The sequence below is a fragment of the Trachemys scripta genome, chromosome 1 (assembly GCF_013100865.1).
Source record: "Trachemys scripta elegans isolate TJP31775 chromosome 1, CAS_Tse_1.0, whole genome shotgun sequence".
In the NCBI taxonomy this organism is placed as follows: domain Eukaryota; kingdom Metazoa; phylum Chordata; order Testudines; family Emydidae; genus Trachemys; species Trachemys scripta.
In genome coordinates, this window is record NC_048298.1 from 158,235,418 (window position 1) to 158,241,429 (window position 6,012).

Genomic DNA, 6,012 nt, shown 5'->3' on the forward strand with positions numbered 1-6,012 from the left:
GATTTAGATATTTCTGCATTAGTGAATATATTTAATCCTCTTAAGGCAGAGCGAAGCAAGGAAGCAGGAGTTGCCTAGCATTCCTCCCTAATGTCATGCAGAAACTTACATACACAAAAACACTTCTTTAAAAAGCTATATGCTCTACTTGATCTTGGCATATCAGGAAATAATACTTACTTTTCAACATTTGTGGAGCTTCCTATTTGTAGAATTGGTTATTTGTGTAGCATAGAAGCCTACTCAACCAGTCAGTTCAGCCGTCTCTGTTTGTGATACTTTGACTTTTTACTTTTCTGCAACAAATCAATGACTTAGCCATACTTGTAAATGGGACATACATCCATTCTAGGAATGGCTTTTATTTAGCTGTAACTACCTTTCCGTAGTATTTACAGTTGTGGGAACACTAGTAGAACAGACAGCTGGGTGCATTTGCTCTGGGTGAGGTAACCATATTGGCCATACTTTAGTTTATCTGGGTTTCTCCCTATTGATTTCTTGTTACAGAGGGGTGGAAGGTACCTTCTGAATGTGTGTTTAAAAATGAAAAGGGAAGAGAGGCCATGGCTGACTCATTCTTGCCCTTGAATGGAAACTTAATTAGTAACCAAGTCAACTCAATAGACAGCAAATGTAAGCTATGTAATAAATTACAAACCTGAACAATTTACAACTGAAACAAAAAGGTGGGTGGTCAGATGCATCTACTGAGAATATAAATTACTCAGTATCTGGATCATGTGTGGATTAAGTTTCAAATGTTGCTTAGTTATTCATCCAGAAATGAACCCTTGTCTATGTGTATGAATTGCAAGATAAGCATATTTAGATGGGAGCCTGGAATTGATTACCAAACTTGAGCAATGTTACACCTCAATCATAAGCAAAATCATTTGGCGTTTACTGGTTTCATTTAATTCAAATGGTAAACTGCTCCACTATGGTAAACTGAGACTCAAGCCACTACAGGGGCAAGTTATTCAGGAGAATTTCACATGATTATCGAGCCCCTAACATTTTTAACATATGGCGGTTTTACTATTAATTTAGCAGGGATATAGGGACTTCTGAATGACTTTCTGTGAAGTAGGGTTTATGTGTGTGTGTGGTTCTCGGCAGTATACAAAATAATACAAGCCTTACAGGTTTCATAATTGAGCAGGAGAGATGAAATAAAGACTGCTTTAAATAAAAAGAAGTTAGGATACATGCATCTTTTACTCCATGCCTTTCATGGTTTTATAGACCTCTATCTTATCCCACCTTGCTCATCTTTTATCCAAGTTGAACAGCCCCAGTCTTTAATCCTTCCTCAAGTTATTTCATCTGCCTAATGGTTTTTGTTGCCTTTCTCTGTACCTTTTCCATTTCTAATATTTTTTTTGAGATTGGGTCACCAGAACTGCATGCAGTACTCCTGGGGTGGTTGTACCATGGTTTTATAGAATGGCATATTTACTGTCACCTTATTGATCCCATTCCTAATGTTTCCTAATGTTAGCTTTTTTGACTGCTGCTGCACATTGAGTGAATGTTTTCACAGAACTATCCATGAAGCATCCAAGATCGCTTTCTTGAATAGTAATAGGTAATTTAGACCCCATCATTTTTTATGTATAATTGGAATGATGAATGCAAAGTAATGCATGAAATGCATGAAAAACATCAACATTAAATTTTAGTTCCATTTTGTTACCCAATTTTGTGAGATCCTGTAGTGAGCCGGCCTGGCCCCCGACGGCCCCTGAGGGAGAGGAGCCTGAATTGGCACCCAAGTGGGCGGAGCCACCGCCACCTGTTCCCGCCCCCCGGAAGTCAAGGGGCGGGACAGGAAGTATAAGAGCCAGGCCCCAGCTCTCAGTTAGAGCCCAGCGGCCGGAGAGGCCAGACGTGCCGGTGCGAGCTCCGGCTAGACCGAGCCTTTCCAGAGCCAGGTACCCCGACGCGGACGGACCGAGCCTCCCCAGAGCCAGATACCTGGACGCCGGCCGACCGGACCTCCCCAGAGCCAGGTACCCCGACGCGGATTGGCCAAGCCTTCCCCAAGCAAGGTACCCCGACGTAGACTGGCCACCCTTGCCCCGAGCACGGTACCCCGAGGAGGAGCCCGAGCGCCCCCCTGACTGGCCACCGGAGGAGCAACCCGACCCAGACGACCCTCTGCGAACTGAGGAACCCATGGTGTGGGACCCCGCTGCCGAGCCCAGCGGGGAGCAGGTACAAATGGAGGGGGAAATGGAAAGCAGCCCGGGGGTAGCTGACCCCAGTCTAGCTACAACAGAGAGCGAACCAATGTTGGTGTGTTGCGGTCAGGACCCCGCCAACACAGCGGCAGACTGACTGCCGCTCTTAGGGCCCCGGGCTGGGACACAGTGGAGTGGGTGGGCCTGTGTCCCCCCTGCCACCCCACTTAACGGGTGGCAGCTTCCCCCTCCAGCCAGCGCTCTGACACCGCTACGGAACTATTGGTTGCTGCCCTGAACTATTGTTTGTTGCCCCGCCCTGACTAAGGGCCTGGGGCGTCCCGAGTTTGTCCGTGCTCAGCTCCTGATACCCAGACCTGAGCCCACCCCCCCCCTTGAACTATTGTTTGTTGCCCTGCCCTGACTGAGGGCCAGGGCCTACTAACTCTGCTTGGGGCTCAGCCTGCAGGAAGGTCCTGAGCCCCTGAACTATTATTTGTTGCCCTGCCCTGACTGAGGGCCTGGGCCTACTAACTCTGTTTGGGGCTCAGCCTGCAGGAAGGTTCTGAGCCCCTGGACTATTGTTTGTTGCCCCGCCCTGATTGAGGGCCGGGCCTGAACCCCTGACTGTACTGCTCAGCCTGAAGGAAGGTTCTGAGCCCCCTGGACTATTGGGGGTTGCCCTCCCCTGAATAAGGGCCTGGGACGTCCTGAGCTTGTCAGGGCTCAGCTCCTGATCCACGGTGCTGAGCGCCCGAACTATTGTTTATTGCCCCGCCCTGAGCTAGCGCGGGGGGGGGCTTGACTGACTTTGTAATCCCCAGCTCCGGCAGTGAGGACCGGAGCCCGGGCCTGAGTTACTGCCGGACCCTGACGGAGAGCAGGAGCTCATTGCAGAGGCCGTGTACCTTTGGCCTAGCCCCTGCCAGAGGGGCGAAACCCTGAGACCGATCCAGGCCGTGTAGTGAGCCGGCCTGGCCCCCGACGGCCCCTGAGAGGGCCCGACCCCCGCACCGGACGTTTACAGATCCCTTTGTAACTCTTTGCACCTTGCTTTGGACTTAACTCTCAAGTAATTCTGTATTGTCTGCAAACTTTGCCACCTCACTATTTACCCCTTTTTCCATTTTACGTATGAATATATTGAACAGCACCAATACAGATTCCTGGGGGACACCGCTATTTATTTCTCTTCACTGTGAAAACTAACCATTTATTCTTACCCTTTGTTTCCTATCTTTTGACAAGTTACTGATCCATTAGAGGATCTTCTCTGTTAACCCAAGTAGGCAGTGATGGGATAAGAGCCTTTGGTGAGGGAGCTGGTTAAAGGCTTTCTGAAAGTCCAAGTACACTATACTCAGTGGATTGTCCTTGTCCACATGTTTGTTTAACCTCCTCAAAGAATTCTAATAGATTGATGAGGCATAATTTTCCCCATATATTTTCCCTCTTGATTCTTCCCCAACAAATCATGTTCAATTATGTGTCTGATAATTCTGCTTTTTATTAGAGTTTCAACCAGTTTGCCTAGTACTGAAATAAGGCTTACTGGTCTATAATTGCCAGAATTGCTTCAGGACCCTTTTTAAAAAAAAAAAAAAATTGGTGTTATATTAGCTGTCCTCCAGCCATCTAGTACAGAGGCTGGTTTAAATGATTGATAGGTTACATACCACAGTTGCACATGCATGGATGGGTTAAAGCAGCATGGGAGGACATAGTGGAGAAAAAACTGGCACATTATTTATGTTTGATACTCCAACTAAGGCTATCCCACTGAAAATAATGGTGGGATGCCTAAAGGAAAAAAGTTACTGTGGAGAGAAGCTGCCTGCTGAAGAATTCCTGATACCAGAGAGATTTACAAGCCACTGATAATGATGTGTTTCAATAGGTTCTTCAAACTTGGCTTGGATGGATGCCCTGTTTTACCATGAAGTTTACCACTCACATGTTCTGGTGTGATTCTAATCTCACTGAGTAATGCCTCTGTATCCCACGGGATACTTGGCTGTGGCATCTGTTCTCCATCTTCCTTTATATAATCACCTAGATAATGAATATTTTTAATGACCACCTGCCCAAATAAATTATTTTTGCTACCTTTAAGAAATGTATGCTGACGCTCATCTTGTGCATTTTATATGTTTAAAAAATAACTGATCTCAGTGATTTAAAAAAAAAATCATTATTTGACTTATTGTAGGTATCGGGGTACCTTCCTATTCTCTCTATCAAGCGTAATTCACCTGCTTTCATAATGATTACAATTTGTACTACATCATTTCTTTATATTAGTCTTCCTGTCCCATTCATTGCCAGATACAAAGTATAACTTAAGAGCATGTGGCATACTAATTGGATCCGGCTTGCTGTACAAGAAATCTAATGATTTAAATTCTGTGTGCAGATTCAAGTGTAACAGCCCAGGCAAGTACTTGTTAATCTCATTTTTCATACAGTAATCCACATATCTCTGCTTCCTATCTCACATGATGTTATATGAAGCATTCAAAGTTTCCTTAGTCTAAGTATTATTGATGATCAAGGGATCACTTAAAGTTTCAAATCGGCTTTGTGGCCTATTCAAAAATGTTCAGGGTTTCACATTTTGTCACACATCTGATATCCAAAGTGAAATGAGGGGTCATCCTGTTTCCCACTCAATCCTTGGCCTTCCTCCTCCAGCGAGCAATGTTACAACTTACTGTTGTTTTGGGTAGTGGGTTTTTGTAATGTGTATGCTTGTTCAATAGGAAATAGACTGAAACCAAAAAATTCACTTTGCAGTCATCAGAATATCTACATTTAGGTACCATTACTCTGGGCTGGATTTGAATTTACTATTTGCAGGTGAAATGTTTTAAAACTCCAGTAACAAATGTTTAGACTACAACCAATTTTATGTAGCTAGGACATGCAAAGGATTTAGATCAAATTTATTCCCTATATTTCTGGCGAAAATAGTTACAATTACTTAGTTGTCTGAGTAGAATCAATTGCTTTCCAAAGGAAATTTTAAGAATTTCATTACCCTTCTTATCGTAAGAACTATCGCTCTACATGCCTGCTCTCTCATATCTTTAAACTCTTTACAAAGGTGATAACGAACTGACTCTTGCAGAGTCAGGATGAACAACAGCCGAGACAGCAGGCAGGGTTTCGAAGAAATTTCAGCACGATTGACCATATATTTATCCTTATCCTAGAAAGAGCGAGGGAATACAAAAGCTGTGTATTGCTTTTGTCGACTATGAAAAGGCTTTCGATAGCGTCAAGTTCAACACAATATTAAAGACACAGAGCAGGGCATTAATACACAGTACATCCATTCGTTGAAGGAAGCGAATACTGGATGTACAACAGACATTACTCTCCTCGAAACTCCCCTCCACATCCCAATCAAGAAAGGCGTAAAGCAAGGAGATACGATTTCACCGAAACAATTAGAGGAGTGGTGTTAATATAAATGGAGAACGATTATCTCATCTCAGATTCACGGAAGATATCATACTAATTGCTGAAAGCACCAAGCAACTGCAGAGCATGCTACAAAGACTCAACAAGAAAAACAGATCGGTCTGAAAATGAACCGTTGCAAAACAAAATACATGTGATCAGACATCTTATGAAAAGCCCAAATAACGGTAACAGGAGAAGAAATTGAAGAAGTGGAATAGTACGTATATTTGGGCCAAGAAGTTAATATGCGCCAAGACATGAACAGAGAACTCTCGCAAAAGATTTGGGCAGGATGGTGTGCGTTTAACTCCATCAAGGACATCCTCAAAAGAAAAATCGACAAGACCACAAGTACAAATAC